Genomic DNA, 18,908 nt, shown 5'->3' on the forward strand with positions numbered 1-18,908 from the left:
GAATGAACAAATAAATGAATGTGAACACAATCTAGGTCTGCAACAAAGTCATTACCACAGGGGTATGCGTGATGAATATCATATGACAAAATACATACCTGGTATAGAATCTGATGTCATCGTCCAATTCTGAAAACCACTCCAAGCCAAATGATTGCTTCAGAGTAGCCTCTCCAGTTCCAGCCTCTTTCACAGTTGACATTTGTGCACTGTGCACATGTCTATCACCTGCTCTTGCGCTCCTTTCTATTTTCCCACATGCTATATCCAAAGCTGATGGTTCTGGTTTGGCATCGTAATCGTGGCTCTGAAGCAAAACTTCAACACACATATTTTCCTCTTCAGTTACTTCATCCTCTGGCCACTGTGTGCTCTCCCAAGATGCTTGGTCTGGCAGCCAGTAGCGATAAGTAATTCCAGGCAAACACAACAGGTACATCCCCCTCTTTTAAGCATCGTCGCCCACCGTGAATAACATCCATGGAGATTAAATATCTACTACAGACTATCGTGGCCTCTCAATTACCAAATTCTCACGTCTCACATTACGCATCCATATCTTTCTTAACGTTTCATCCTTTGGGAAGTGGTGGAAACTTAAGGTGGAATTGAACTTCCCTGACATCACGCATTGAGGTACACAGCAGAAATTACTGCTCGGATTTTCCCGCTTCTGGTACTTTATCAGTTTTGACAAAGACATTATCTTCTCACTAACATTCAGATATTAACAATAAAATAAAACACAAACAATAATCTGAATAATAATAACTATAGTATGAACTAGCTAGGTTAGCGGATTACTGTTACTTTTCCGGCAAGCGGATATGGTGAGACCAGTTTTCCGGTTTGGTCATGTGACATTCGACATATAACCTATACTGCCAGTTAGACACAGACTGTCACTGGTGGTGGCAGTGATGGAATCTTGCAGTCAATTAAATATCTATCGAAATACAATGAATAACTCCCCAAATAAATGTGGCTTCCTTTACTTCTTTATTGTTTTCTGTACACTGAATCTTTCAGATCCATCTAGTTTTTTAGGTGAGGAGGGACAGAAAGGGTTGAAGGCTTGCTCTTGCACTACTTGACCAACTGAATTCTCATTGTACTTAGATCTGTCACTTCAAAAGCACCACTGACATCATGGCATCTGGGATCAGCATCTCCAGTCTGCTTTACAAAGGCTAGGCTACTGAACATTCTTGAATGTATAGAATAATGTGGAGGTGAGGGCATGGTCGAGCGCCCGTCTGGGGAGAGAGAAAGCGGTAAGGACATCTACCTGAGATGTATTGTGACTAATTACCATCTCTATGTTCACAGTGAGAGTCGGGCAAAATAAAAAGATGGCCAGTTCACATAAAGTGGAGAGGGACAGACAGACCAGATTCTTCGTGTCTGACCCCTGAGAGAGAGTCTTGTGTTGTGTGAAGTGGACTGTTTATTTGAGTGACGCTGAAAAGCCGTCTTGTGTTTTGAGTGAAGCTGTACAGTGATTGCTGGTTATTTGTGAATAAAACTCACATGAACTGTGGAAACCGGTTCCCACTTTCTCCTTTATCTGCACAACCCGAATCTTTGTTACAAATAGTTTTTCTGAAATGACATTTTACTATTGTTTTTCTATTTGTAAAAAAAACTGCAATTTTACATAACAGAATTTCTTAATTATAGTACATTATCATTCTAGAACTAATCTTTTTAGTTAATTAACTAATGACACAACCTAAACCTAAGCCAATTTCTTATATCAAAAGATAAATATAAGAAAAGATGGAGCCAGGGAGGAGAGGAGAATGTGGGTAACTTCCTGTTTCATGGTAAATGCTTATATTGCAATATTAAGGCTCTGTGACTAACAATCATAGAAAAAATTATCCTGATGCACAGGGAATACAGAACCTAAGAATTATCATACACTTGCTTGGGGTATCATCAATCACATTTGATCTTGTAAAAACACATGACAAGCACATGTGCTATGACACACAAGTAAGGCCACCCCCACTAACACAGCCAAGAAATTCTGGGCATCCCTTCTCTTAGTCTTAGACTGACATGCCATTATTTAAATTAATTTCTAACCGCGACAGTTTTTTTTTTTAATGATATATCACAGATAGCCCCGCCTTTAAACAGCACATAATGACAGCACTTTAACTTTGCATGTCCTTTAGACTGCTTTCTGGCAATAGAGTTCAGGTATTTAGCCGTTAAGCCAAAAGTTGTGCAAGATGAAGGCATATGTGAGACTATCCTTGTCTCCATCTACCCTGTTGAAAAGAGCAGCATTTGTTGAGAAGACAAAAAAAACACTAAAACCCTAAAAGGCATGGCCATGAGCGGCACCCCGACCCCAAGAACCAATTGTCAAGCTGCAAGTGCTCAGGGGCGGGCAGAGGATTCTACTGTAGCCTGACACTTGTGGCAGCCAGGGCAAGCATGGTGGTCAACTCCGCGTTGGCCTAAGATTGGGCCGGCACACCCGAAAGTGTTAGCCCAATCGAGTCCTCGGCATCCGACATCACCACGGCGCTCTCAGATGCAGCGATCGAAATCTCATCCATCTCGCTCCAAAAAGAGATATTAGGCTGGCACTGTGGCGAGCTGCATATCTCGTCCCAGAGCTGGACGGGAACAAACAAGTGTGCTGGGAAAGCAAGATCTCGAGTTCCCCTTCTGTCGCTCTCTCCACATTGTGTCAGAGAAGCGACACTAGGGGTCTCTCTTGAGCACCGATATTCACCTCTGGACTATGAAAAAAGGCCAATGAGAGTTGGCAACCAGTATTTGCATGTCCCGCCCCCGGACATTCGGGTGTTTAAGCGGCGCAAATACGGGAGTTCATTCAGAAAATTTCTTCGGAGCCGATGGTCGTGCATGAACTCTGCTGCGAGTTACACACCAAGTTCCTGGTTAATCCTCTGACGCTCTGCATGCTGTTGGATCTGACGGCGCATAACAGCGGCTTTCTCCTTCGTGCACGGCTGTGCATTCTTGCCCTGAGCGCTCGACAGCGCAGACAACTCGAAAGAGTTATTCTGAAAGAGTAATTTCGCTCTAAAGAGCAAAACACAGCGGCGTTGAACGTCCTTCTCAGGACGTGTCTTTTTAAAGACGATATTTCCGCCCCTGTGTAGTTTCTGGATGTGGTTGATGTCTCCCCACCTCTGACGGTCATAAAAACTGCCTTGCATTCCTGGGTTGCGATCACATGCAGGCAGCGTTTTTATGAATGGTCTATGTTTTCAGTGCGAGAACATAGCCATGACAGCATTGCGGTCGTAGGCTTTCTCTTGTAGTGAGAGAAAGCCGCTTCAGCCGCCCCCCGCGCCTCGCCTCCTTCCCACGGGATTGAGGCAGGTGCCACGGGCGATGAAAACGATCTGGGTACAATGACGGGCTCCGTTTCGCCGGGTGAACCCCCTCAAAACCCCCTGCCTCCCCGGCACGCTTGCTTGTTTCTGTCCGAGCTCGGGATGAGCATTCTCTCCAATGGGTTATGTTTTCAGTGTGAGAACATAGCCGCGGCAGCGTTGCGATCTCTGCTTTCTCTTGTAGTGAGAGAGAGCCATCTCAGCCGCCCCCCCACGCCTCGCCTCCTTCCTACGGGATTGAGGCAAGCGCCGCGGGCGATGGAGAACGATCTGGGGAGAATAACGGGACGCTTTCGCCGGGTAAATCCCCCCGAAAACCTCCCGCCTCCCCGGCACACTTGCCTGCTTCCCTCGAGCTCAGGATTAGTGCGGTCCGCTTAACGGCCTACCATCCGGTCCCTCGAGCTCCCCAGCATTGGATGATGACATCACCGCTGCACTGGAGAGCGTAACAGCGGCGTCGGATGTGGATAACTCGCCTGGGCCGCCACCTTCGGGTCTCCGCCCAGTCTGAGCCTGACGCAAGAAGGTCCGCTATGCTTCCCCGGGCTTAATTGGTTCCGCGGGCATGTGCGCCGCTCACAGCCGCGCCCCCCCATGGATTCCTTCCCGGACGTGCATGACGAGCTGAGCAAGCCCAGCTTCCTCGCTCCTCCACTCTCACTACCCTCGGTGGTAGAACGGTCCCAGACCGCTCCCCCCTGCACGCCATGGCCCCCTCCTGCAAGTCCACCGGGCCAGGGTACTTCAAAATCTGCACTTGGGTAGTCCTGTTCTTGACGTGCTGCAGGAACTGCACTCGAACAGGCGATGGCCACTCCGTGGTCCAGAAACGCAACGATGGACAGGCAGTACGGGAGGCAGACAAAGCACGCTTTCTCAAACGCCCCCGTCTCCCAGCTCCATCCATTCGGCAACACCACTTGACGACTTCGCCCAGCAGTCCTCAGTGGTGAAGAAACAGATGAAGGCTATTTTCAAGCAAAAAAAGCATCCTGCCCTGCCGCAAACCTGCCGCCAGGGGCCATGCCCTGTCTGCTCGCCGAGGGCACCCTCCTGCGGCTTTCAAGAAAGAAAGAAAGTGGTGCTCCGCCTCAACTAACAAGTGAGTGGGCCAAGCTCTAAGCCCCAGCCTTGAGCCCCCCGCAGAAGTTGGATGCCCATCGTCTCACGGACCCCCTTGAGGACCCAGAAGGCTCCCAGGCTTAATTGGTTCTGGCACACAGCTGGCACACAGCTGGCCCGTGGGGCTGCGCAAGTACGCATTTCCCCCAGTGAGCCTTCTTGCACAGGTGCTATGCAAGGTCAGGGAGGACGAGGAGCAAGTCATTCTGGTAGCCCCCTATTGGCCTACCCGGACTTGGTTTTCGGACCTCACGCTCCTCACGACAGCCCTTCCCTGGGGAATTCCCCTGAGGAAGGACCTTCTTTCTCAGGGACGGGGCACGCTCTGGCACCCGCACCCAGACCTCTGGAACCTCCACGTCTGGCCCCTGGACGGGATGTGGAAGATCTAGCCGGTCTACCATCTACCGTCGTAGATACAATCAGCCAAGCCCCTCTACCAGGCATCTTTACGCCATAAAGTGGCGTCTGTTCGCGGACTGGTGTTCTTCCCGAGCCGAAGACCCGCAGAAGTGCGCAGTTAGGTCAGTGCTCGTGTTTCTTCAGGAGAGGCTGGAGAGGAGGCTGTCCCCCTCCACCCTCAAGGTTTATGTCGCCGCTATCGCGGCCCACCATGACACGGTAGACGGAAAGTCTCTTGGTAAGCACGACTTAATCGTCAGGTTCCTAAAAGACCCCCCTTCGAGCCGCTTGACTCAGTTGGACTCAGGGCCCTCTCTCTCAAGACCACCCTGCTGATCGCGCTTGTTTCCATCAAGAGAGTCGGGGACCTGCATGCGTTCTCTGTTAGCGACGCTTGCCTGGAGTTCGGTCCGGCAGACACTTTCGTGATCCTAAGACCGCGACCGGGCTATGTGCCCAAGGTTCCTACCACACCCTTCAGGGATCAGGTAGTGAACCTGCAAGCGCTGCCCCGGGAGGAGGCAGATCCAGCCCTTTCACTGCTGTGTCCAGTACGTGCCTTACGTATCTACCTGGACCGCACACATAGCACTAGACGCTCTGAGCAGCTCTTCGTCTGCTTTGGGGGACAGCAGAAAGGGAATGCTGTCTCCAAGCAGAGACTCGCCCACTGGGTTGTCGACGCCATTTCCCTGGCTTATCACACCCAGGCCGTGCCCCCCCCCTTTTGCGGGTCCGAGCCCACTCCACCAGGAGTGTTGCATCCTCATGGGCACTGGCTAGGGGCACTGCCCTAGCAGACATTTGTAGAGCAGCGGGCTGGGCAACACCTAACACTTTCGCGAGATTCTACAATCTCCGAGTTGGGTCAGTATCGTCCCGTGTTCTCTCAGGTACCGAGCCCGTAGAACTCGGTGGCACGCTTACGATCTGACCGGGTGAATCGCTTGCACCTAGCGCCCTTCCCCCTAACCAGGGGAAACAGTGCGCCTTCATTCCCAGGAGATCTCAGGTTTGGGAACTCACCGACCCAAGCCACTGCGGGTACCGCAAGCCACCCTGCACTGGTGTAGGTGCTCCACAGGTAAGGCCTCCTTCGGACTCCCCCTGTGTGTAATGCCACGGTTCTGTCCCCTCTGGCGAGCGGACTCCCGTGCTTCCCTTAGGCAGTCACGGCTGCCATTCTGTATGTTCCCCCCTCTATAGGCTGGATCCACCACCGCACCGACTTTTCCACATAGGCCCTAAGTCAGGCCTCTGATGGTTTTGCCACTTAAACTTGCCTCCCCTCTCGGGTAGGCGTGGCCTCCGCAGGGTCTTCTCCGCCCTGAATAAGGGCTAAGACCCCCTTCCCTCAATGTGTGTAAGGGCCCCGGCCTAAGTTGCTCTATGCGAGAAACATAGAGAGAAAAGAGGCCCGGCCAGGCTTGGCCCGTTCCCAGGTTGGCAGCCAGCACCTTGTTCCCCCTTCCAGGGTAACAATAAGGAATCCTGATGGCTTAAATGGGGCATTGGGGAAGGGTACGTGCAGCCTGATACAGTTGGTCGTCCTGCACGTAAGAATACCTGCTCGCTCCTGTATCAGCAGTTCACGTACACGGCTCAGCGCATGGCGCTTTTATAAGTGGACCCCTAGTGTCGCTTCTCTGACACAACGTGGAGAGAGCGACAGAAGGGGAACGTCTAGGTTACGTATGTAACCTCCGTTCGCCGATGGAGGGAACGAGATGTTGTGTCTCCCCTGCCACGTCGCTGAGCCGAGCCACTGTTGTGGCCGGACCATTTCCGGCTCCTCAGAAAAATCCTGAATGAACTCCCGTATTTGCGCCGCTTAAATACCCGTATGTCCGGGGGCGGGACATGCAAATACTGGTTGCCAACTCTCATTGGCCTTTTTTCATAGTCCAGAGGTGAATATCGGCACTCAAGAGAGACCCCTAGTGTCGCTTCTCTGACACAACATCTCGTTCCCTACATCTGGGAACGGAGGTTACATACGTAACCTAGACGATTTATTTGGCTCACACCAGTTTCATCATTGGCACAACCTTTCAGAGCTGGTATCATCCCTACAAGGACATTGTATATAAGAGTTTCTGGCTTTTAAACCATTGGCTTGCCTTCTATGAAGAAAAAAGGCTTCAGTTTATATTATTTATGCTTGGTGGAATTAAAAAACACAAGGGTACATCTGGCAACACCTTGTCTTGCTTCTTTTCAATTGTCAGATCTCTGCTGTCATATTTGAAAAACCAGTATTGTCATTCCCAGGCTGATTCATAGAGCATGAAATAGTGACATCAGCCTTGGTGTAATTTGTGTAGTTTGAAGGCGGCACAGACGCTGAACTCTTGACCTGCTCCTTAAGGCTGCAGAGCACCAACATAAAACTGTTATTTGGAAATGATTTGCTTGTCACACTCAGACAGATGGTGTAGGGATGCCTATAATCTGCTGAAAGATGTTGTATTAAGGCTTGTCAAAGCCTGTCATATTTCTTTTTGTGATGGTCAAGCACAAAGGGCGCCGTAGCCTCTGGGAATTTATTTATACTGATGTATTATTGTTGCCAAATGAATAAATGTAAATGTAAATGTAAATGTTTTCGCCCACACTGTGTACCTAGAGACTATGACCATTGCCCTAGTTTTCAAAGCCATTTATACACACATAGACACACATTCATACAAGAACATTACCGGGCGATTTGTGAAATCTGTAATGTAATGCAATCAACATGTTTCAATGTATATATTAAATGCCCACTCAAAATAGGACACAAACTGACACAAACATAGTCAGAACAGAATTTTCATAGGTATAATAAAGCAGTGAGACAGCTGATGGCATTACATTTACATTTACTTTTACATTTACATTTATTCATTTGGCAGACGCTTTTATCCAAAGCGACTTACAAAAGAGGAAAACATAAGCGAATCATCTCAAGGAGACAGTGGTATGAAAAGTGCCATACTACAAAGTTTCACTATCATCAGAATAGTGTACAAAACAGATTTAAGTTCAACAAGAATTGTATATATATATATATATATATATATATATATATATATATATATATATATATATATATATAGATATATATATATATTTAGTGACCGGTTAAGTGCTTTTGGAAAAGATGTGTTTTTAGCCGTTTTTTGAAAATAGAGAGTGAGTTAGCTTCACGGATTGAGTTGGGAAGGTCATTCCACCAACGTGGTATGATGAACCTGGAAGTCCGGGAAAGTGTTTTGGTGCCTCTTTGTTTTGGTATGACAAGGCGATATTCCTTAGCAGACCGCAGGCTTCTGGTGGGAACGTAGCTCTGCATAAATGTTTTTAGGTATGCTGGAGCAGACCCAGTGACTGTTTTGTATGCCAGCATCAGGGCCTTGAATTTAGTACGTGCATGAACCAGCAGCCAGTGGAGAGAGACAAAGAGTGGTGTAACATGTGCTCTCTTAGGTTCATTAAAGACCAGACGTGCTGCTGCATTCAGGATAATTTGGAGAGGTCTAATAGCACATCCAGGAAGGCCTGCGATGAGAGCGTTACAGTATTCCAGTCTAGTTATGACAAGTGACTGAATGAGCAGTTGTGTGGCATGTACAGAGAGGAAGGGTCTTATCTTCCTGATATTGTAGAGTGTAAATCTACATGATCTTGCAGTCTTTGAGATGTGGTCTGTGAAATTTAGCTCATCATCAATGGTTACCCCTAGATTTCTGACCGTTTTGGAAGGCGAAACTGTAGTTGGACCCAGCTGCACGGTGATGTTGTGTTCAACAGTTCAACAGGTCTTGGCTGGGTTGAGTTGATTTGCAGGTGGTGTTCCTTCATCCAGGCTGAGATGTCTGCCAGACAGGCAGCGATTCGAGCGGTTACTGTGGTGTCGTTGGGCTGGAAAGACAAGTAGAGTTGCGTGTCATCAGCGTAGCAGTGGTAAGAGAAACCATGTGACTGGATGATGGGTCCCAGTGATGTTGTGTATATGGAGAAGAGAAGTGGCCCAAGCACTGATCCCTGAGGTACCCCAGTAAGTAACTGATGTGGCTTGGATACCTCCCCTCTCCAGGCTACCTCAAAGGACCTTTCTGAGAGATAGGAGTTGAACCAACCAAGCACAATTCCAGTGATGCCCAGTTTAGAGAGGGTGGAGAGTAGGATCTGATGGTTGACTGTGTCAAAGGCAGCAGAAAGGTCAAGCAGAATCAGAACGGATGATCTGGATTCAGCTTTCGCCTGTCTCAGCGACTCCGTGACAGACAGCAGGGCAGTCTCAGTGGAGTGTCCACTTTTGAAGCCTGACTGATTGTCATAGTTTTTTTTTTTTTTTTTGCATCTAGCAATTTATTGAATTATGCCCATATATTTCAAATGTAAGCTATATAATTATTTAATTTATATTTATTTCTTGGGCTAATGTTAATGTTCTAATAAAGCACATTGAAGCTATTCTTCTACTATTGTGTATTTATTTTCCATTTAATACACCTTCTACATGGAAGGTTGTGATATTAAAAAGCATACTAAAATAACTTTACAGTGGAGAGGTTGTTAGGCACTAATTTTGCCATGGAGCGAACAGGGAGCGGGGTTTCTCTAATCCAGGAGTGTGGAGTGAGCGAGGAGCGGGAAATGGACAACCCGGAGTGGAGCTGGAGCAGAGTGATCAAAGAATGCCTTGCATAAGGAGAGGAAATTGTAGCTGCCTGGCAGCCATGCCTTACAAAACAATTGTAATAAATGGTGAATGTGGCAATTAGCAAATCTTTTGTGAATGTGAGTTGAAATCTTAACCCATGCTATATGAATACGTACATTATCTGAGATACAATACAAGAGGTGGACTGAGATTGGCTAATGCACATATACTAGCACCAACACATCCAATGCATTTGAAACGTCACATCCGTCAGCTGAAAAATGGCAAATAATCCAGTGTGGAAAAAAAACATTCCATTCCACGTGTCCCATTTGAGACAATACTGCACTTTGAATCACACTAAAAGGGCCAAGTGCATAGTGTAAAAGTAAGTGCACAATGTATTTGGGACACATATGTTGTTTAAGACATTGTTGTCACATTACCACACTATATTAGATGTTTAATTAATTGAGTGCCATTAAGTTATCTCAAAAATAAATAGACTTATATTGCATTTTGAGCTACAATTTCCTAATGATTTGCATTTCAATCAAGTAATGAGCCATGATGAGCCTTGTGGTCATTTGTTACTTTTAACATAATCTCAAGTCCACCATGTTTCATTGCAGAATATAGTAGTCCATGCAATGTGCTCTGTTAGTATAATGCACAATTGGTCAGATGTAACTATCCAAGGTAGGAATTAGAGGTCAACCTACAGTGGATTTTGCAGATAACAATAACTAAGGTGGTGGAAAAGGCAGATAACCTTTCTTAGTCTTTCCTTACAATTGCAGGCACAGACCCAAGATTACAAAATGGATAAAATCCCAGATGCAGTTAGTTGTCCAACCAAAATCCCAACAAAAAACTAAAAAATAAAGATTTAATGCATTATCCATTACAATGCTCGTTAAGTAGGCTATTTACCTAATTAAGCTTTTTATAGCCTATATATTACCACATGGTGGGTTTTGAATATATTATGTATGAATAATTGATGATGGACCATTGAATTGTTGAAAAATAATGCACCCCTGAGGTGGTAATGCGTTCACGATGTGCTGCGCAGATAGTTGTTGACAAGTTTTAAGGGGTTTTTTTGTACGTTTTTTTTTTTTCCATTCCTTTGTGTTCCTTTGTGGCCAGTGCTGAAGGATTCTATAGTTAAAACGGCTTGGTTCATCAGTAGCCTATAACAGCAGCCGTTAGAGGTAATAAACATGATTGGTTTTATGTAAGGAATAATAGATGACAGACCATTGAATTGTTGAAAAATACTGCACACCCGAGGTGGTAATGCAGTCACGACGCGCAGCGGATTCATCAGATTCAAATTCAGCATCCTGCTTTAATACATCTCAAGTCTTCGTTGTTCATTCGAAAACATCACATTAGAACTAGCAACGGAGGCTCGCGCTGCTCCATTCAACAATTCAACGGTCCATTGTCAATTATTCCTTACATAAAACCCATTATGTTTATTACCTCTATAGGCTGCTGTTATACTGCTGAACCAAGTTGTTTTAACTGTAGAATCCTTCAGTGCTGGCCACAGAGGAACAAAAAAAAACTGTCAACAACTATCTGCAAAGATTGTTGCAGATAAATGATAAAAGCAACTATCTGCACCAAATCTGTAAAACCGATATATGGTGTAGGAATGTCATAAATTACCGACTGGTTGCAATGGTATAAGATTTTAATGGTGCGATAACCATCTCTGAAAATATCACGGATTCACAGTATCACGGTATTACACTATTATTATTATCAGTTACAATGACCCTTAAAGGAGTGAAAACAGAAGTTATTTATTTATTTATTTTGGTTGAACAAACGCTTCATTATAATTTACATTTGAAACAATGGAAGTAGGTGTAAAAAAAAAAGTCTCTCTTTTGAAAATAAATAGAATAAATAAGAAAGCTAACAGAATTATAATAATAAACCAAATTACATGATGTAAATATATGTAACTATAACATGTTATATAACTAAAGCATGTTAGTTTACATGTTAGAAATGCATGTTAAATGAACTACTAAATGAAAAATAACACCAGCTGTGTGAGCTTTTAAAATAATTTCCTATGATTATTAATAATTAACATATACTGCTCCTGTCTGGACCTTTAACTCAGTGGTCCTCGTGTGTTTTTGCTTCTGGACCAGAATTTACATTGGAAATCAAGTGGTGACCACCATAGTAAGTTTTCTCTCCCCCCTTTTCGAAGAGCTATGAGCCCATTATTATCCTGTTTGTTTCCTAGTTTCAAACAGAATACATATTACTCAAGAGGAAAGGCTCCTCATTACCATGGTTAGTTCAGTGTAGTTAGTCTTAAATAATAGTAATAATAATAACAAATTATATTATTTATGAAAAATAAATACTAGCTGAAACACATCTTGAAACTTTAACTACAATTGCCACTGTTGATATTAAATGAGGTCTAATAGATTTTACCTTTAGATTATTTCATATGAAACTATACAATTTTCTCAAAATATAACTATTACTTTTACTCATGTAAAATCGTGAAACTATTTTTTAAAGGTGATGATTTATAATGAAAAAAATTTGTGTTGCTCTTTTTCTCCGCATGTCAGGGCTGCCTACTGTTTGAGAAATTCGACTTGACTTCCTCCATAATGCTTTAAACTCGAAAATTCTCACTCGAACTGAAGTTGGTCACTTCAGTTTTGAGGTCTGCGCTTCGCAATACAGAGGGAAGCCCGGTTACTGCACGCACACGCCAAAGAGAAGAGTTGATCATGATCGCAAACTTTTCCATTACACTCGTGCAAAATGCAGATGAGACGCATTTAGCTGATTGTGTAGATTATCATTAAATCTGCCTCGGCAGTCCTAAATCACTTGAATACTTGAGCCACGAAATATCTTCAATGGAAGAACCATGGCATGTTCTTTCCCTGCTGTCCGCTACCCAGTCCGAATAGACCTGCAACCCACTTTTGGGTCACGACCCATCAGTTGAGAAACACTGCTTTAACTCACACACTCACTCACTCACTCACTCAGACCCCCTCGCTTCTCTCTGACATTTTCTCTGCTGCATATGTGTGGTGCAAGTTGAGTCTAACATGCAGTCAAGGAGGAAAGGAGATGTGCAAGTGCAGGTTGCATTTTTTTAAATACTGTAGATAAGCAAATGTACATGGTATGACAACCGTAAATTTTCATACATTGGTATACCGTGAAACCGGTATACTGCTGCAACACTAATACCGACACATCGATTATTGATCGGCACATTATTTTCTTGATATATTTTTGAGGCATCGATGTTTTAACATTAGTCAAAATTTTATTTAGAATTAGAAAATTAGCTTAATTTGTGTGCTTTCCAATTCACAGTCAGTTGGCCTTACATTTAATGTTGTCTGGCATAATGGCTTTGGAAGACCTGCAAGAGGTTGGTATAAAATGTACTGTATTTAATACTAAGTTGGTGTTTCATTTAGTGTTTCATTGTGGGTAATGTTATTGTGGATAAACAAATTGGAGAGTTTTGGGGAAAGCACAAAGAAGTAAAGTTTGGATCCATTTTGAAATCTGGGTTGATGGAGCTGGCAAATACCTTGATAAATCAAAAACAGTGTGTAAAAAGTGCAATGCAGAAATGCCATACTACAGGAACAAAACTGATCAAATATTCCATATAAACAGATATCATGGCAGATGGCAGGAATGTGCAGTGGAAGGCAATAAACGGTTACAACCTACAACTGCGGAAGCTTTGAACCCTAGGAAAAAATTAGCAATTGATTCACCACAGGCAAAGAAGCTAACAAATTGTGTAGCTACATTTATAGTTGGAGATATGCAGCAACTTAAATTGGTGGAGAATCACCTTTTACATTATGTTATGCCTCCTAAACACTACACGACTTTCAAAGACATCAGATTGTGCCGCAATAAGTTTTATTGTACACAAGAGCAATATCTAGCTGTTTCAATATTTTAGTGCAGAGCATAAATGCAGTGTAAAAATAAAAGGATACTCGAGGCACCATTTGGGGTTCCTCAACTGCCACACCAGTAGAACCCTCTGAAGATCCTAGAGACATCTTTTTACCTTTTTAATGATTCCTTCAGTAACCTCATCATAAGGGAAAGACTTTGATGCTCTTGAAATACATCTTGCATTTCCTTAAGTGCATAAATAGAATATTTCAGGCTCCTTCAAATGGATTTCCAAAGGGTTCTGCCAGTATGACATGTGAGGAACCTTAAATGGTGCCAAGAGTATCTTTCAATTTTTTATAGTGTAGAAAAAAGTATACAGGTTTATTGAAGAGTGCATTACATACTAGGGGTGTAAAGATCCATCAATCCAAAGAGCAAATGATCCAATGTTATCAATACGATGCATAAATATCGATACAGAATTGTTTTAAGATGTATCTTTATTTCCATCTTCCATCAGTATCGCTGCGCTCATGACCAATTCAAATTTTACATGAGAATTTGCTGTTTTAAAGTACCATGGAAAAGTTCAACCATGTGAAACATCTTGACAACAAACATTCTGAACAGCACTAATGAGGGAAAGAGAAATCACCTGCTCAGCACTACATATATACACATTTACTAACATTTATTCCAGTTAACTGTAACATAATTTTTCATTACAACTGTGGAAGTTGCAGCCATGATAAACACCCCAGGTCATGGTTATGTAAGTATTTTGAATTGGACTAAACTGAAAAATTAGCTTTCATCAAACGAGTGATGATCATTTACATACATCTATTACATACATGGCTTTTTTTCTTTTCTTTCTTTTTTCAAGAACAAAACATTTTGAAGCAAGCAAGGTGCTATGCTTTGCACATTCTGGTGCAGTTTCAACACACTAGCTCCAAAGACATGTGCCCATGGGATTCACACATGTGCATAAAAAATACATACTGCACTGCAGAAGTAGTATGAGTAGTACAATCGTATGCCATTCTGAAAATAGACATAGACAAAAGTGTATGACACATGTGAGCCAGTGAACATGATAAAAACCCATCTGAGATCCTATTTGTGCATCTGTTGAAAAGACTCACATTCGACCTAAGAGACCGCCAACTTAAAAGCCAGATGATGCCATATAATTACATAAAACTGTCATATAACTTAGATCTGGTAAGAAACAGGTTGCTTTATGATGTTGAAGAACCTCAAGTTGTATTCAGTTCCAAAGGCTGGACAAAAAGAGCACTTATTGACAACATTTGCTCACACTTTCTCACATCAATGAAACTACACAAACATTCTCAGATCCTCAAAATGTGAACATCCACTAACTCCAACAGTATAGTGCCAATAGGATCTTAAAATGCAATATCCAATCTTCATTATGCACACAGCATATACGTATGTATGCATAATGAATCAGTTCATGTTGGCAAGTACATGTACACATATATATTATTAAATTTGCATACTCTTAAAAGCTCTGACTATCTAGTATGTGGTATTCAAGAATGCAACATTGCCATCTTTTGAGCTGCTTGAGAAGCCGCATTAATGCAGTGAACTAGGTGGGTAAATGAGCAGCAGGATTTATTGAGGTTTAGAAAATCTCTCTCTCTCTCTCTCTCTCTCCCCCCTCCAGCCCTCTCCTCCACTCCTCCATCTCCCTGAGCGAGGCCTGCTGAATCACACCCCATAAATATTAACACTGCCATGTGGGTCAATATCACCCCCCAATCCTGAAGCCATCTCACGTTCCACACGGTCTAATAACATTGATTCAACAGCCACATGAAAGAAAGAAAAATGTGCAGTGTCTCTCTTAAAAATAACCCACCATCTCTCTCACCCTCTCTCTTACTCTCTCCACTGACGTCACAGAGACTGTAGCTGTCTCAACTTCTAATGCATATCCGACACACTGATGAGCCAGGAGCAGAGGGGTTCAGGCACAGATAAGAGAAACAGAATTTAAGACTGATGGAGAGAATGGAAAAAGGAGGATGGACAGAGGGGAAGGAGGATATAGCTAGCAACAAAAAAGACAGTTGAAGAAGCAACAGGGCAGATGGGGAACATGCGAAGGATAAGAATGAAAGGGACACGAATCAGAAGAGAGAGAGCGTGTTGGATTGGACTCTGTCTTTGATAAGATGATAGTGCAGAGACACAACTAAGAAACTTGTTAAGAAAAAGATCAATTTCTCTCTGTCTTTGCTGCATACAAAAGCATAAATGTAGTAACTACGCCAGCACTGAAACTGAGAAAAATGGCTTCAGATTTTTTTTGGTTGTCCCACTAAATGTAGACGATTTTCCACATTTTCTCTGTATCTGAGCATAGTTGAGCGAAACACATCTGTCACAGCTCAAATCATAGTCTCAGACAGACTTTCAAACTGGGGTCCAAATCCAGAGGGAGCCACTAGGAGACGCTAGGTGATCCGTGAACATTTTTTATAGAAACAAAGTTCTATAGTTCATAAATGTAAAAAGCTAAAAAACGAAATGCACAAAAGTTGACAGTATTGCTATTTCAGTTTAACTGAAATGTTTCTCTTCAGGTTTATACATTTAACATGACTCAAATATTGGGTAGACTAAAAATACACTGTCAACTTAATACAAAGCCGGCTAAATATCCATGTAATATTTTATTAATTTCATTTGGCTTTAGTGCAATAGCAAAATAAATGCCATTTATTAAAATGTTCTTTATAATATCACACTTACACTGTTTAAACTGGTCTTTAAACTTGAAAATATATACCAACCTTTTTAAGAGGGGGGGATCCTCACAAGTAATAAAAAAAATTCATGGATATGAACTCAGCAAAAAAAATATCTTCCCTTTTTTAGGACACTACATATTATTTTGTAAAAATCCAAATAACTTTACAGATATTTATTGTTTTATTAAAAGTTTTCCATGCTTGTTCATTGAACCATGAACAATTCATGAACATGCACCTGTGGAACGTTGTTAAGACTGTAACAGCTTACAGATGGTAGGCTATTAAGGTCACAGTTATAAAAACTTAGGACACTAAAGAGACATTCCTACTGACTCTGAAAAACACCAAAAGAAAGATGCCAGGGTGCCTGCTCATCTGTGTGAACGTGCCTTAGGCATGCTGCATGGAGGCATTAGTTCTGCAGATGTGGCCAGGACAATAAATTGCAATATCCGTACTATGAGATGCCCAAGACAGCGCTACAGGGAGACAGGAAGGACAGCTGATCAACCTCGCAGTGGCAGATCACATGTAACAACATGTAACAACACTTGCACAAGATTGGTACATCCGAATATCACACCCTCAGAAATGTCTGAGAACTTGCAAGTGCCTTGGTGGAAGTGTGGGGTAACATCTCACAGCAAGAATTGGCAAATCTGGTGCAGTCCATGAGGAGGAAATACACTGCAGTACTTAATTCAGCTGGTGGCCACACCAGATACTGACGTTTACTTTTGATTTTGACCCCCCCCCTTTGTTCACGGACACATTATTCCATTTCTGTTAGTCACATGTCTGTGAAACTTGTTAAGTTTATGTCTTAAGTTGTTGAATCTTTTTATGTTCATACAAATATTTACACATGTTATGTTTGCTGAAAATAGAAGCAGTTGAAAGTGAGAGGACGTTTCTTTTTTTGCTGAATTTATTATGCATCAACTAGCCCTTGTGCTGACGTGCACATAAGACTGAATAATAACAAAGTGTCAGTTGTCATATAATCTTTGGATTGATGTATAATACACACACACACACACACACACAGTCTAGACAAATGGGAAGCTGATTAGGATTCTAAGAAAGTACAATGCTGCTGCTGCTGACTCAGGGTCTGAGTAATGCTGCTGGTCTCTGTGTTTGATTAATAGCTACATATAAAAACCTTTTTATCTTCTGAATACATACAGGAGCATATAAGCACATGCACATTCCACTAACGAAAGACTTGTTACCACGCCTACAGCCTCTGACCCGGAACTCTAACACACTCTGAACTGAGTATGAATGCTGGTGAATAATGGCTATGAACATCCTTTCACACTAAGTACATAGTACACAGTAAAACATGTAAAGTAAAAAACATTTTCCAGACAAAGCAATAACTTCCAGCAATGCTTTGAATGGGTACAAAATCTTGAATTGACTGAAAAATGGGTAAAATCGACAATGCAGATATGCTGAACTCCACGATTGTGTTTGCCAGAAAACAGCAATTTTCTTTCAATTCCACATATTTTTAAATTGGATTCGAGCCTAAACTCTGGCTGGTCATTCCAGAATACAAAACCTTTTTTTCTCCAAGCCATTGTTGAAAAAATTAAACTCATATGTGTAAGTGACTGAAACAGGCTCTCCTTAGACAAGGGACTTACCTGTTTGTGACACATTCTACTAACAAGCTGTGGAAATGGAAATGGTTCTCCAGAGCACGATGCTGCCATCACCAGCCTGGACAGTATAGATGGTGCTACCTGTGTTTTGGGCTTCCCTTGCAGGTAGAAGATCTCATCTTTGGTCTCATCAGACTACAATTTTCCTTCAATGGTTTTTAGATCATCACATGGCTTCTAGCGAACTTCAGGCATAACTTATATTGATTGGTTTCCTTCAAGTCTCTGCACTCTGCAACTCTGACAGCGTTGTAGTTTTCCTCTTGATCACTTCTCTGACCTTTTGGCCAAGTTGCTTTGGTAGTGTGGCCTATATGAGTGTCTAGGTATTACCATGTGTCATTTTGTTACAATAGACTTCACTGTTCTTCTAAAGATTCAAAGATCTTCATGATTATAACACTGATGTGATCTGATGTGTTAGTTGTTAAATCTTAAAACATATATTTATTGTGCAAGCAAGCTAATTAGAAAAACAATTTTAGTCAAAACGTATGAAATGCTATAAAATTGTAAACTTATGAATCAAGTGAGTACATACTCAGCAATAGGCCAATCCATGTGTGTATATTTGATTACATTTTTACGCTATTTAACAGTTTCATACCTCAAGAGACAGAGAGATCATGTGCTCTGAGAAAGGAGGTTAGCCAACACTGTTAGCCACAAACCTGTACAGTTATTATTTCTCAGTGTGTACTATAACCATGGTTGGGAGGGTTACTTTTTAAATATATTCTACTACAGATTACAAAATACATGCTGTAAAATGTCATTTGTATTGTACTCCATTAGATTACTCAAGGTCAGTAAGGTTTTCTAAATTATTTGGATTACTTCTTCAGCACTGGTTGATTTTTTTCACTTATTTTGACTATAAAATTCTGCCAGTACAGTAAGACAAAATACATGTTACAAATACATTCTCTGAAAAACCTAAATATCTTAT

Source organism: Xyrauchen texanus, chromosome 8 (genome assembly GCF_025860055.1).
Source record: "Xyrauchen texanus isolate HMW12.3.18 chromosome 8, RBS_HiC_50CHRs, whole genome shotgun sequence".
Taxonomy (NCBI): Eukaryota; Metazoa; Chordata; class Actinopteri; order Cypriniformes; family Catostomidae; genus Xyrauchen; species Xyrauchen texanus.